This window comes from Pan paniscus, chromosome 6 (genome assembly GCF_029289425.2).
Source record: "Pan paniscus chromosome 6, NHGRI_mPanPan1-v2.0_pri, whole genome shotgun sequence".
NCBI classification, from domain to species: domain Eukaryota; kingdom Metazoa; phylum Chordata; class Mammalia; order Primates; family Hominidae; genus Pan; species Pan paniscus.
In genome coordinates, this window is record NC_073255.2 from 177,416,266 (window position 1) to 177,431,591 (window position 15,326).

A 15,326-nucleotide genomic window follows, 5' to 3' on the forward strand; every position below is an offset into this window, starting at 1 on the left:
AGGTGCCTAACGCCTACAGGTCCACCTTGACGGCACCGTACGGGCCTTCCACTCCTCAATCCAGATTAGGAACTTGGGAAATAGTTATGATTTTATTTTATTCAAGCACCCAGTCTCCTCCCTTCCCCTTCTCCGTCCCCTGCACACCATGCATGCTGTGACACCAAGGCCCTGCCTGGCCAGATCCTCTACTTCCAGAGGCAGCCCTCAGGCTGCCATTTTGTGGCTTCTTTTCCCTCTGAAGGCTTTCCTGCTGTTGGTTTTGATCTGACCTCACTGGATAGTAATCCTGAGAATGGGAGGAAGGACCACCCGGTGTGATCTGTCCTGGTCTCTGAGCACCTGGACAGCCCTGGGGCCTGTGCCTCCCAGGGCTGGAGGCTCACGCTGCACCACTAAACAGCCCACTTGAATGGAATGCACCCGCAGGTCACGTTCGTTTGCTTGCTTCCTGGCACAACATCTCCCTCTCCAGCTGTGCTACCCGCAGAATCCTCTTTCCCACCTCCTTTCTCCCTCTTGCCTTCCTGTCCTCCTCTTCCTTTCCTCCCCTCAGACTCTTCCCACCCTCTTTTGCTGGCTTCTGTTCTTTCCATGAGCAGAGAGTTTCCAGGCCTGGCTCCCGGCCAGCACATTTGGACAAAAGGCAGCAATCTTAGAGGGAGACGTCATCTCCCATCCCCTTGCTTGGGGCCAGCACAAGAGAATGGAGCTGAGGCTACTCCTGCAGCTGCTCCCGGGTTCTGAGAAAAAGTTTGAGAGAGCCTTTATCATAAGGATTAAAAGCAAAGGGTTTGGAATCAGACAGACCCAGGTTTAAATTCCAGTGAACTTGGAGATCTGCGGGACCTCGATCAAGATACATTTCTAAGCCTTAGTTCTCGCCTCTGTAAAATGGTGATAATGGTAGCACTTACTTTAAGAGACTGGTAAGGATTAGATGAAATTGCACCTGTAAAACATTCAGCACAGTGCATAGCCCAGAAAAAGCGCTCAGCAAATGTCTTCCATTATTCTAAGGTGAACTTAACCCTGCCAAATAATACTAATAAGTAATAATGCTCTAACATATTATTGTAAATATTTATCTTATTTATTTTTAGTTTAGTTTAGTTTTTTGAAATGGACTCTTGCTCTGTCGCCCAGGTTGGAGTGCAGTGGCACAATCTCGGCTCACTGCAACCTCCACCTCCAGAGTTCAAGCAATTCTTGTGCCTCAGTCTCCCGAGTAGCTGGGACTACAGGCGCACACCACCATGCCTGGCTAATTTTTTTTGTATTTTTGGTAGAGACGGGGTTTCACCATGTTGGCCAGGCTGGTCTCGAACTCTTGCCTGCCTGCCTTGGCCTCCCTAAGTGCTGGGATTATAGGTATGAGTCACTGCACCCGGCCTATTTTTATTTTTAATTTTATTTATTTATTTTTTGAGATGAGATCTTACTCTGTCACCCGGGATGAGTGCAGTGGTGCAATCACAGTTCACTGCAGCCTCAAACTCCCAAGCTCAAGCAGTCCTCCTGCCTCAGCCTCCCAATTAGCTGGGACCAAAGGCGTGCACTGCAACAACTGGCTAATTTTTTTTTTTTTGTAGAGACATAGAAACAGGGTTTTGATTTGTTGTCCGGGCTGGTCTCTAACTCCTGGGCTCATGCAATCTTCCCACCTCAGCATCCCAAACTGCTGGGATTACAGCTGTAAGCCACCATGCCCAACATACATTAATTCTTTTTTTTTTTTTTTTAAGACAGAGTTTCACTCTTGTCCTCCAGGCTGGAGTGGTTCAAGCAATTTTCCTGTCTTGGCCTCCCGAGTAGCTGGAACTACAGGCGTGTACACCATGCCCAACTAATTTTTGTATTTTTAGTAGAGATGGGGTTTCACCACGTTGGCCAGGCTTGTCCCGAACTTGACCTCAAGTGATCTGACAGCTTCGGCCTCCCAAAGTGCTGGGATTACAGGTGTAAGCCACTGTGCCTGGCCAGCATACATTAATTCTTAATGAATTAGTAATAACAATACCATGTTCTCAACTCACCTGCAGGGCTGCTTACGCAGCCTCATTTGTTTGCAAGTGTGGGTAAGCTCTAAACTACTCTCCAACATACAAGTGCTGTTATAATCTGTAAAAGCTGGTTTTGGAATTAGAAGGTGACCTGATCCCCTTCCCTTTGCAGCAGAAGTCAGGGTGCACAGTGACCTGTTAGTCCTCAGTTGCACTGGCTATGGTGCCAACTGTGAAAGTAAGGCGGAGGTCGCCCTCAGACCAGCGCAGCTTGCTCTGCCTGACCTGAGACCCTACTTCTGTTTGTTTCCTATCTGTGCCTGGTGTTTTGTACTCAGAAGTTGTGCAATGCCTGGAAATGTGCTCATTTTTATTTAGCTAACTTTCAAGATACGGGAAATCCCCTTTGGCCTAAAATTTCTTCTTTTTTTTTTTGAGGTGGAGTCTTGCTCTGTCACCCAGGCTGGAGTGCAGTGGCGCGATCTCAGCTCACGGCAACCTCTGCCTCCCAGGTTCAAGGCATTCTCCTGCTTCAGCCTCCCGAGTAGCTGGAACTACAGGCATGCGCCACCACGCCCGGCTAATTTCTTTGTATTTTTAGTAGAGACGGGGTTTCACCATGCTGGTCAGGCTGGTCTCGAACTCCTGACCTCAAATGATCTGCCTGCCTCGGCCTCCCAAAGTGCTGGGATTACAGGCATGAGCCACTGCACCTGGCCTATAATTTCATTTAGTTAATCTGAGCCAGCATTGATCAGTTTAAAACTAATCAATATGATTAATCAGCAAGCTGGAGACAGTTCTCTTTGAGGTGCTATTGGGAATACACAAGTATAAAAAATGGTCCCTGCCCTCAAGCTAGAGATAAAAGATATAAACCCTATCAACCAAATGGCAATAAAAGATTGCAATTGTTCAAAACAGAAAGACAAGGTTGGTTCAGGGAATGCCTGACACGCCCTTAAACTCACAGAAAACTCAAGAGGAATCCATGAAGATCTATTTTTTCAAAGACAATTAGGACAACCAAAACAGAATGGTGTCTAGGGTGAAAGGCAGTATTCAAAATTAACCGCAGAGGTGTGCAGGAGCGCCATTAGAGACTGGGTGGAGGAATACATTCGAACACGGTGGCAAATGTTATGAAACAAATATAAACTGTAGAAATTTGGAGGAGGGCAATGAAAGGGGAGCCACGGACTGCTTCAAAGAGGTAGTGCCTGGTGGCCAAGAAAGACTCCATTGGATTCCAAGAGTTGGGGAAGGGAAAGTGCTCCTGAGGAGGCCAGTGCATGGAGTAAAGAACAAGGCAAAGCCTGCCCAGCATGAAGACCGCCTGCTAGGACAGGAGCACCAGGACTCACGTGGGAGCCAGGGAGAAGACGGACCCGGCAGCAGGCTAGATGTTGGGATGTTCTGAAATAAGAAAGAGGAGTGAAGGTTTGCTAACCAAGGGAAATAAGGAGGCCACAGAATGTAATGATAATATGTTCTCTTTTGGACACATTAAGGTGAGAGTGGTACATTCAAGAGGCAGTGAGAGGTAATGAGCTAACGTTCTGTATAAAGAACAACTCAGAGGTCCAGTTTGGGAGGGAGCGATGAAACTGAGCATGATGAACTGAGGGAGACAGTGAAGAGGGAGAAGGTAGTGAACAAGTGAGGCACGGGTTGCTCCTATGGTGCTCTTGTTACTTCACTCTCTACATGGTGTCTTTTATGTTTCTTTCTCTCTCTTTTTTTTTTTTTTTGAGATGGAGTCTCATTCTGTCGCCCAGGCTGGAGTTCAGTGGCGCAATCTCAGCTCACCACAACCTCCACCTCCTGGGTTCAAGCAATTCTGCTGCCTCAGCCTCCCGAGTAGCTGGGATTACAACAGGTGCCTGCCACCATGCCCGGCTAATTTTTGTATTTTTAGTGGAGACGGGGTTTCACCATGTTGGCCAGGCTGGTCTCGAACTCCTGACCTCAAATGAGCCACCGCGCCAGGTCTTTTTTTTTTTTTAAGACAGGGTCTCACTCTGTCACCCTGGCTGGAGTGCAGTGGCACCATCGTGGCTCACTGCAGCCTCGACCTCTTGTGCTCAAGTGATCCTCCCACCTCAGCCTCCTGAGTGGCTGGGACCACAGGCATGTACCACCATGGCTGGCTAACTTTTGTATTTTTCTCAAAGACATGGTTTCACCATGTTGCCCAGGCTCTTTGTATGTTTCTTTACCTGGGCCTTCCAACTAGACAGGGAGTTCTAGTGGCAGAACACGCGCACTGGCTTCTTTCTATTCCCTACAATGCCTAACCGAGACTTTGGTCTACTGTGAGGGTTGCATAAATACTTGTTGAATAAGAACAGGAGGAATCAGTGAAGAACTCTTCTTTGAAAGACAATTAAAACAACCAAAACAGTATGGTGTCTACACTGAGGAGGCAGTATTCAAAATACATAACAGGCTGGGCTCACACCTGTAATCCTAGCACTTTGGGAGGCCAAGGCGGGAGGATCATTTGAGGTCAGGAGTTCGAGACCAAATTGACCAACACGGTGAAAGCCTGTTTCTACTAAAAATAAAATAAAATAAAATACAAAAAATTAGCCAGGCATGGTGGCACACACCTGAAATTTCAGCTACTTGGGAGGCTGAGGAAGGAGAAACACTTAAACCTGGGAGGCGGAGGTTGCAGTTAGCCAGGATCATGCCACTGCGCTCCAGTCTGGGCAACAGAGTGAGACTCTGTCTCAAAAAAAACCAAAAAACAAAAAAACACAACAAAATTATAACAAAGGTGTGCAGGAGCCCAACAAGCAGAATGGCCTTATTGTTAACCCTTTTATGGCCAGATCTTGGCAGGGGGAGAGTTAGTGGTCCTGGGAGTGTGGGACACCCTATTTACCAACCAGAATAGAAGTATTTCAGTATTTTGACAAGTGGCGCAGATTCATCACTGCACCCATTTTACATCCACCTTGACTTGGGTTTCAAGAAGGAAGGGTCAGGGGTGTGTCAAGTGCATTAGTGAGATCAAGAAGCATGAGAACAGGGAACTGGCCACAGACGAACCATTAGTAACCTAAGATATGGTTTCAGCAGATGGATAGGAATAGAAGCCAGATTTCGGGGGTGTGGGGAAGGAACATGTGGATCTGCCTCGTGGGACTCTTGCATTTGTTCTGCTTCTTTCTTGGTCCCAAAAGGAGCATTCTCTTTCTCGTTTTCTCTGACAAATTGGCAGCCTGAACCTCGGGGTTGTGTGTGTACCCAGAAGCAGCCTCTTAGCCCCTTTACCCATCTCTCTCAGTTCTGTACCAGACCAGGAATCTTGGCTGTCCTATATTCAAGGGAAAGAAGAGCCTGGAATAAGAGGCTCTCTTGGCTCTCTGTGGTGCTGGAATCTTCAAGTCTGATTGTTTTGAGAGGGATTAAGAAGCTATCTCTTCCCTGACATTTTTCCACCCTATTAGATGCATCAGTCAGCTGGAGGGTAAACAGAGGGCACTGGTCCCCTTCTGATATCCTGGAAGGTTGTCTATGTTTGTTGATTGTCACAAATACAGATGATGAAATGAACCAGATGACAGTCACCACAAGATGCCAGGGAGTTATATTTGGGGTTGGATGACCACACACTTCATGACAAATCTGAACAAATCTCATCTGCAGCTCAGAGTATTAAGTAGAGAATCCCTCTGAGTCTCCAGGGTGCTGGAGACATTGCCCTGGCTGAATATCCCAGAGCACGAGGCAAGCTGCTTTGGGAAGTTCCTTTCCATCTTCGCGGTCACCACCCCGACCAAATCTGCGGCTGAGAGACTAGTCTCACTCCAAGCTCGGGAGATGCAAGTTCTATGTCTTAGGCTGTCCTGTCATTTCTATCTAGTAACCAAACCAGAGCATATAGCTTCTCCCCCAACCAAGTTCAACCTGGACCATGCCGGGTCAGTCTGAATTGTGATTTGCTGTGTGATCCCTTACAAATGCCTCTGCTTGGTCATCTGGGGAGGTTTAGCCTATATTTACCAGGCACATGAAATGCCAAATAAAATTATAGAAGTGTCCTGTTTTAATGCTTCAAAGTTTGCTGGAAGAAGATAGGCAGTTACTATTTTTCCATGGTGAGCTGGGAGAGGCAGTGAAAGTAGAATCTGTCTCCTCTGATTCATTGAATGGGAGCAAGAAGGAAGTTCATATGCAACCTTGGACTACCCACCTGGCTTCCTCCCCTTCCCTAAACTCAAGCCTCAACTCTAGATGTGGATAAGAAAGGTGGTGGGAGATAGACAGAGGGGTGGTACCAAATCACTTCTCGCTGGGTCAACACACCTGTCCCAGCAAGGAGAATGAATGAGCATATCCAACTCTCAGCCTTTACCAGCGTGGCCACAAGGTGCAGTTTGCAGGGACAGTCCAGGTTAATTAAGCCTATTGTACATCAATTAACAACTTACTTTTAGTGCTTTTTTTCTTTTTTTGAGAAGGAGTTTAGCTCTAGTCAGCCAGGCTGGAGTGCAGTGGCGCGATCTCGGCTCACTGCAACCTCTGCTTCCCGGGTTCAAGTGATTCTCCTGCCTCGGCCTCCTGAGTAGCTGGGACTACAGGCGCCTGCCTCCACACCCGGCTAATTTTTGTATTTTTAGTAGAGATGGGGTTTCATTGGCCAGACGGATCTCCAACTCCTGACCTCAGGTGATCCGGCCCACCTCAGCCTCCCAAAGTGTTGGGGTTACAGGCATGAGCCACCATGCCTGGCCTTTTTTTTTTTTTTTTTTTGAGACAGTCTCCCTCTTTTGCCCAGGCTGGAGTCCAGTGGCGCAATCTCAGCTCACTGCAAACTCCACCTCCTGGGTTCAAGCGATTCTCCTGCCTCAGCCTCCTGAGTAGCTGGGATTATAGGTGTGTGCCACCATGCCCAGCTAATTTTTTTTTTTTTTTTTTTTTTGAGACAAGAGTCTTGCGCTGCCGCCCAGGCTGGAGTGCAGTGGCGCAATCTCGGCTCACTGCAAGCTCCGCCTCCTGGGTTCACACTATTCTCCTGTCTCAGCCTCCTGAGTAGCTGGGACTATAGGCACCTGCCACCATGCCCGACTAATTTTTTGTATTTTTAGTAGAGATGGGGTTTCACCATGTTAGCCAGGATGGTCTCCATCTCCTGACCTCGTGATCCACCCGCCTCAGCTTCCCAAAGTGCTGGGATTACAGGCGTGAGCCACCGTGCCTGGCCCTAATGTTTGTATTTATATAGAGATGGGGTCTGGCCAGGCTGGTCTCAAACTCCCGACCTCAAGTGATCTACCCGCCTTGGCCGCCCAAAGTGCTAGAATTACAGGTGTGAGCCACCGCGCCTGGCCTAATGCTCTCTTTTTACTTTCTCTGCAGTCCTACTTTGTGTATATGGTTACCTATATTTTACCTACCATAAACTTGCAGAGAATTTAGTGCTGAATCAAATTTGACCATTATTGCATCTTCTCTGCTGAGAAGTGGGGAAGTGTAAGGGAGAGAGAGAGGCCCTTGAAATTGCTTTGCTAGGTTGGCTCTTTTGTGTCACTCAGTCCACCCATCCTAGGTTTCAACCTACACAACATGTGGAATCGTGGTGATGTGCCATCAAGGTTATGGAAACACGAAACCAACAGCAAGAGACGAACTTGGGACAACACGGAAGACAATCTATGAAGATTTTTTTGAGACCTCTGTTGCCCAGGCTGGAGTGCAGTGGTGTGATCTCGACTCACTGCAATCTCCGCCCACCAGGCTCAAGTGATCCTCCCACTTCAGCCTCCAACCTCGGCTACTACCAACAATGCTGCCACAAATACTCTCCAGCACTTGTTCCAATATTTTTCTAAGATAAATTCCTAAAAATGGAATTGCGAGATTAAAATAGATTTCTTTTTTTTTTTTTTTTTTTCCGAGACAGAGTCTCGCTCTGTCACCCAGGATGGAGTGCAGTGGCGCGACCTCGGCTCACTGCAACCTCTGCCTACCGGGTTCACGCCATTCTCCTGCCCCAAACTCCCGGGTAGCTGGGACTACAGGCGCCCGCCACCATGCCCGGCTAATTTTTTGTATTTTTAGTAGAGACGGGGTTTCACCATGTTAGCCAGGACCGTCTTGATCTCCTGACCTCATGATCCGCCTGCCTTGGCCTCCCGAAGTGCTGGGATTACAGGCGTGAGCCACCGCGCCCAGCCTAAAATACATTTCAAAGCCACATACTTAATGAATCTATTTGTGCCAAGTGATGGTTATTTTGAAAATGAGATTCTAATACTCTCTTTTAAAACAATAATAAGATATAGTACCTCTCTGTTCCTTAACCCAATTGTACCCACACCCGTTTTGCCCCGAAAATTTTATGAATTTCTATTTAAGTTAATATGAACATTAAAATTCATACTGTGGCACATGCATAGAGGCAATGTATTATATTTTGAGTTTTGTTAACTTTTAAAAGAAAACGTATTAAAATTAGAAATTTAAAATTTTTGGCCAGGCGTGCTGGCTCATGCCTGTAATTCCAGCACTTTGGGAGGCCAAGGCCAGCGGATCACTTGAGGTCAGGAGTTCCAAACCAGCCTGGCCAACATGGTGAAACCCCCTCTCTACTAAAAAATACAAAAACTAGCCAGGTGAGGTGGTGGGCGCCTGTAGTCCCAGCTACTTGGGAGGCTGAGGCAGGAGAATTGCTTGAACCTGGGAAGCAGAGGTTGCTGTGAGCTGAGATCACACCATTGCACTCCAGTGCAGCTACTTGGGAAGCTGAGGCAGGAGAATTGCTTGAACCCAGGAGGTGGAGGTTTCAGTGAGCCAAGATCACGGCACTGAACTCCAGCCTGTGTGACAGAGCAAGACTCCGTCTCAAAAAAAAAAAAAAAATTTTGGCCAAGTGCAGTGGCTCATGCCTATAGTCCCAGCACTTTGCAAGGCCGAGGCAGGTGGATTGCTTGAGTCCAGGAGTTTGAGACCAGCCTGGGCAACATGGGGAAACTCTGTCTCTACTAAAAATACAAAAATTAGCTAGGTGTGGTGGTGCGCACCTATAGTCCCCACTACTCAAGAGGCTGAGGCAGCAGGATCCCTTGAGCCCAGGAGGTAGAAGCTGCAGTGAGCCATCATTACACCACTGCACTCCAGCCTGGGCAAAAGAGCGAGACCCTGTCTAAAAATAAATAATAATAAAAATAAATAAATAAGTAAATAAATAAATGTTTTATGACAAATATAACTTTCATAGATTACACATAAAGTTTATAAGTAAACCTACAATTTTTAAGTGTACTTTTTTAGAAGACAAAACAACAAAAGGAAATGCATTTGGCATTCTGCTTGAAGTGGTCTGTTAAGCCCTTCAGATAAGATCCGCAGTGTACGGAAGGCCTGGGGATCCCGGGAGGAGGGGTCACAGCCAAGGTTGCAGCTCCCTGTACTGGCCCCACTCTCCAGCCAATGATCCCTGCTTTTGTTTCCTTCTGAAGGGATGCCTATGACCTCCTGGTTCCCTACCACTGAGGGAAGCTAACCTCTTCCCTAAGCTTGCTGCAAGGGTGACTGGCCCCTTCCTTCCCCAAGGCCAGGGGAAAAAACGATCACTTGGTTTCCCATAGTTCAGCCAGTTGGAAGAGTGGGTCTCAGGGTTATCTGTTCTTTAGCCCCTCTGAACTGCAAGCCAGGGACAAACGTGCCAAAGAGAAGCTGAAGGTAGAGTCGCAATTCTAGGCCCAGCTGGCAAAGAACTTAACTTCTAGGCAAACTGAGGGCTGACGGGGTAAACTGTTGCCCACGTCAGACATTGATTTTAAGGCCGGGGTAAAGAAGAGTCTGACTCTGGCTTCCCAGCATGTCGCTGTCTTTTGCATATGAAAAGTAGCGAACTTAGCTCATCACTTGCCCTAGTTCCAGGCAGTGTTTGCCTCCTATCATTAAAGGGGCCAGCGGGGCCTGGCACTCTTCCCTGAGTAACCAGCACAGGGAATTTCAAGAGAGTCTGGGTTACAAGTGGAGGCTGTCTGATTCAGGTGGCAGAAGAAGGGTCTATGCTTGGACACATGAGGCTGACAGCCAGTGTTCAGGGCCAGGCTCCTGGGGTAACAAGCAACAATGCGTGTGGGCAGAGAGGCAGTGGTGAGGGCAGTGAGGGGTCACGGCCCGAAAAGGGCTGCACAATGAACCCACGGAAAACCAGTTTCACTAAAATCTCTCCAAGAAAGAGCAATCCAGGGCAGCTCCAGGGAAGCAACTCCTAACCCCCAGTCTTCAGCAAGGTGACTGCCAGAAGGAACAGAGGAGGGCTGGTAAAGACCTCGGGGGAGAAGCAGCGAGACAGGAGTCCAGGAGACTGTGCGGAACGCCAGGAACAAGCAGGGCCAGCCTTGTCCACTTCTGAGGACCTGCGAGGCATCCCATGTGTCCCACCTGGGATCTTTTGGAATCTGAGTTTCTGTCCTGCCCTGTGATGGGCTCTCTATATGTGACTGCTAGAGCAGCCACTCTCAACCTCAGCTGTACCTTAAAATCATCTGGGGATCTTAAAAAAATACTGACGCCAGGTCAGTGAGCCCTAAGTATCAGTTGTTTTTAATCTCCCTCCCCAGCCTTTTTTTTTTTTTTTTTTTTGGACACAGGGCCTCACTGTCGCCTAAGCTGGAGTGAAGTGGCACAATCATAGCTCCCTGCAGCCTCAACCTCCCTGGGCTCAAGTGATCCTCCCGCCGCAGTCTCCCGAGTAGCTGGGACTACAGGTGTGTGCCACTGTGTGTGGTTAATTTCTTTTATTTATTTATTTTTGAGATGGAGTCTTGCTCTGTCGCCCAGGCTGGAATGTAGTGATGCAATCTTGGCTCATGCAACCTCCGCCTCCTGGGTTCAAGTGATTCTCCTGCCTCAGCCTCCCAAGTAGTTGGGACTACAGGCATGTGCCACCACGCCTGGCTAATTTTTGTATTTTTAGTAGAGACAGGGTTGGCCAGGCTGGTCTCAAACTCCTGATCTCAAGTGATCTGCCTGCCTCGGCCTCCCAAAGCGTTGGGATTACAGGCGTGGGCCACTGTGCCTGGCCAATTTCTTTTATTTTTTATAGAGATGGGGTCTCGCCATGTTGCCCAGGCTAGTCTCAAACTCTCCTCCCCAGCATTTAAATGTATATTCTAATGCACACCCCAAGATTTAAAATGTTAAGAAATCTGATTGGAGGCGTAGAATCCCACCCCTACGGAATGTTAATTTACGACAGCTATAGTTGGCAAGAAATAGTTTAAAGTTTAAAGGGCACATTAGCAATGTATGGACATAGATTCTGCAGGTTCTCTGCCTTCTGCAGAAACCAAAGGGAAGAGCCTGGCCAGGAGATCTGTGCCTGAGTCTGCAGGACCTCCTAGTTCTCAGCTCCCACTCCTGGTTCCTCTGCAACTTCCTTGTGTTGTAGCAAACAAGATTTCCACCCTCCTGGGCCTCTCTGGTCTCCTGAAGAGGATCTCTGGTCTGCTGAGTTCCACCCTTTTCCTACCCCTTTAGAGGCAGGCTCTACATCCAGTCTGGAGGCAGAATGACCAGGACCGCCCTGGGAAGTGGACTTGCCCATATGCATGGAATCCTACAATGCTGTGTGAACTCCCTGCCTGCTTCCCCGGGGGTCAGGATTCCTGGATGCTGGCCCTTCCAACATGCTATGCCCTACGTGTCCCCTTCTCAGACCACAGTCTCAGCCCACCCCTCTCTGGGCTATACTATGATAAGCCTCCTTCCCTTTATGGTTGAGCACCCCAGACGCCTTGCTCTCTACATTCACAGAGATGGGTGTCAGCTCTTCCTGCACTTAAGGTACCATTGTCTCCTTTGTATAGGATTCCCCTGGCCCCATACTGAGATGACACCCAGTCCTCACAGAAGTGCAGTTCACTCCCCTAGACATAACAGGATGGTAGAGGAAGGCAGTAACGGGGAGTTTTATCTTTCCATCTTTTCTAACACCAGCAACGAGGATTTTTTTTTTCTATGTCACTCTTCAGTCTTTACATAAAGTTCCACATGATAAATTCCCAGCTGAGTTCAATTCCAGGAAAAATTTTGTTCTGAGAATTAATTTGTAGGCTTTCTGTTGTCCAAAATCCCAAACTATGCAACCCAGTGTATTTTTGTTTGTCTCTAAGCTGCCAGAAAACTTACAGCCAAATGCGTTATCCAAGTGTTGTAATCTGCTAAATGCAGGCCACTCAGAAGGTCCACATTCCTTTTGCTTTGCTTTGTTTTCTCCTGAGCATTTCTGTACATACTTGTTTTTAGTCTAAGTTATCATAATCTGTGCCCAAACCAGTCACCAGGTCCTGCCTCTTGATCCTGGCATCCTTTCAGTTTCTCCTGCTCCTCAGTAATTCTGGCCTGGGTGTTGCAAAAAGCCTTGGTCTCCTCCTCCTCCTCCAGGCCTCCCCACCCAACAACCAGAAGGAGCGCATCACTCCTGCTTCAGTGCATACCCCTGCCTCCTTCTGGCAGATCCTTCCTTCCCTGTGCCTCTGCCCTGACAGCCCCCGCCTCACCTCTCCCCGGCATGCACTCACATACTGCAACCCGCAGCCACACTGAATTCCCCTCACTGGCCTCTCCTAGACTCTCCTGGTGACTTTGCACATTCTGTTCTTTCAGCCTGAAACAACCTTCCCTGCTGTTTCCTTGGTGAGGCGGTTTTCAGGGCTTAGCCCAAGCACCACCTAATCTGTGGGGATTCCCTGCACCGGCTCCTCTCTGGGCTGCCCTAGTTCTACGCCATGCAGCCCTCACAGCCAGGCTGGGCCAGGACTGGTTTTACTTTTTTGTTTGACTACCCAGCTAGGATGGTGTTCCTGGAAGGAAGGGGGACGTCTCATTCCTCGCTGTGCCACTGATGTCTAGCACGCATGCCTAGCACACAGAGCTGTGTAAGGGGATGAATAGAATACATGACACAGGATTTTATTAATCTTCCAGAATGAAAGGACTGGAGGCCAGGCACAGTGGCTCACGCCTGTAATCCCAGCACTTTGCGAGGCCGAGGCGGGCTGATCACCTGGGGTCAGCAGTTCAAGACCAGCCTGGCCAACATGGTGAAACCCCGTCTCTACTAAAAATACAAAAATTAGCTGGGCGTGGTGGTGGGCGCCTGTAATCCCAACTACTCGGGAGGCTGAGGCAGGAGAATCGCTTGAACCCAGGAGGCGGAGGTTGCAGTGAGCTGAGATCACGCCACTGCACTCTAGCCTGGGCGACAGAACAAGACTCCGTCTCAAAAAAATAAAAATAAAAAACAAACGAAAGGACTGGAGGCCAGCCTCCCGCCAGCCTTTTCATTACCAGGCCTCAGAAACCGTCTCTGACACACACGCACACACTCGCACACTCACACATACTTCCTCTCGGAGTTCTGCTCCGTCCCACGCTGCCCACCCAGACTTTCTACTCCACTCTTTTGGTATCTGATATTTGATGATGTAAGGAGAAGGGATTTCTTTCTCTTCTTTTATGTGGTAACCACAGAGGGTTTAAGAGTTTACTAACAAGATTACTGTAGCACGCCTATTACAACTCTGTTACCCCCAGCCCATTACTGTCCGATGTCATTTGGAACCTTGGGGAAGTCACATTCCTGAATCGCATCTGAACAGCAGCTGGAAGTCAGCACCAGCTGGTTAAGGCAGGGTCACTGCACTTCCCTTGCCCAATTTACGCCCCTGGAGAGCCCTGACTAGTTTCCTGCTTCCTGTCCCAGGCCCCCCATGACAAGATTCCACGGCTGAGGTCTGGCTCTACTCCGTGGTCTCACCCAGCTCTCTGTGACCCTCCTAATACGATTGTGTCCAGACTTCCCCTGGGCTCCATCTGCTCCCAACTCCACCCTTGGGGACAGAGTGGAAGAAGTAAGACCATTCAATCATCTTTACCTTCTTGCTTTCCCAAGACTGCAAATGCTGACCGCTGTGAGGGGGGCCCGGCTGCTCAGCCGCCTCGATGCCCCGCGCTTGCACGCGCACGCACACACTCACACATACTCGCACAGACACACTCACACACAGACACACAAGCGCGCACACACACACAAGCGCGCGGACACACACACACTCACACTCGCGCCCCGAGGGACCCAGCACGGCGCAGGGCGGGGGTCTACCGGCTTTCTGCAGGTCCCCGAGGCGCGGGACGGCGGCGTCCGGGCTCAGTCCTGGGAGTCAGCCCGAGCCCGGGAGGAACGCCTGGATCGCGCTCTGCACAGTCCCGGGACCAGGCGGGAACTCAGACTCCCGTCTGCAGAGCCGCTTCCCCCGTCAGGGCTCGGGCCGCGCAAGCCGTTTCCTCCCTCCCCCGCGCGTCCCCTCCTCCGTCCCCTTTCCCTCCCCAGCTCGACCCTGCACCCCCTGGCCCGGCCCGGCCCGGCCCTACCTCCCCGCGGGCGGCGGCTCCGCGGGCTCTGGGGCGCATCTTGGGGGCTCCGGGGCGGGCCGGGACGGCTGGCGGCGCGGCTCGGGGGCGGGCGGCGGCGGGTGCCGGGGACGCCATGGCCCTCCGCCCTCCGCCCCTTTGTCCGCCGAGCCTCCCCCGGCAGCCCACAAGCCCCTGGGGGTCCCCGCCGCGCGCGCTCCCGTGGGGTCCCCGCCGCCCCCGGCCCCAGCGGCGCGCTTCCCTCGGCCGGCCCAGCGCAGGCTCGCCCGCGGCCCCTGCCTCCTCCTGCCGTGGCTCCGCGACGATCTGCGCGACGCGCGCCCCCTCCTCCCGACCCATCCCGCCCGGCCCAGTGAGCTAATCCGCAGCTGGCGGGCGCCCGGCCGGTTGCCACGGCAACCCCTCTCCCAGGGCCCGGCCCCGCGCGGAGCTGCGGTAAACAGGACCTTCTGCCGGACTCGCCCCCTCGCCTCTCGGGATGGGGGAGAGGTGGCTTAACCCTTCCTGGGAGGACGCCCGCCGCGCGCCGGCTCCATTCCACCCAGGCCCGGGCGGATTCGCGAGGTGCTTCCGGCCCGAGGCTTAGACCTGGACGTCCAAGCCCGGGGAACGGCGGCCGCATGCCCGGCCCCGCTTACTCTAGGCAGTTAACACACTCTCAGCACCGGGCCGGGGCCGGGGGCACCTCGGGCAGTGAGTCAGGCACCACCCTTGCCCCAGGCAGCTTGCCGTCGGGCCGGGGTAATGACAGTCAGGAGACCGGCGATGCAGGTGATGGGGGCCGGGGAGGGCCCAGGGCCGAGCGCGCTGCAGAAGGGCTCCCAGACCGGGCGGGAAGGGAGGTGGTCAGGAAAAGCTTCCAAGAGGAGAAGTGACTTCATAGACCCGCTGCCCCCACTCACGCAGGACACCGTCAAGGAA

At 50.8% G+C, this 15,326-nt stretch overlaps 1 protein-coding gene across 6 annotated transcripts in view; it reads right to left on the bottom strand.

The window, feature by feature from the left end:
- DENND2A (DENN domain containing 2A) overlaps positions 1–14,716 on the bottom strand; it is a 120,898-nt gene extending 106,182 nt beyond the window's left edge. For 2 of the 6 annotated variants that reach the window (XM_034965103.3, XM_055115458.2), the window contains exon 1: positions 14,406–14,686. The gene's annotated coding sequence lies outside the window, so the exon portion shown is untranslated. Of the gene's footprint in view, positions 1–14,136; positions 14,318–14,405 lie in introns of those variants that run through there. The other 4 variants (XM_034965101.4, XM_034965104.3, XM_063606126.1 and 1 more) reach the window with 4 other exon arrangements.
- Between the last annotated feature and the right edge of the window lie 610 nt (positions 14,717–15,326).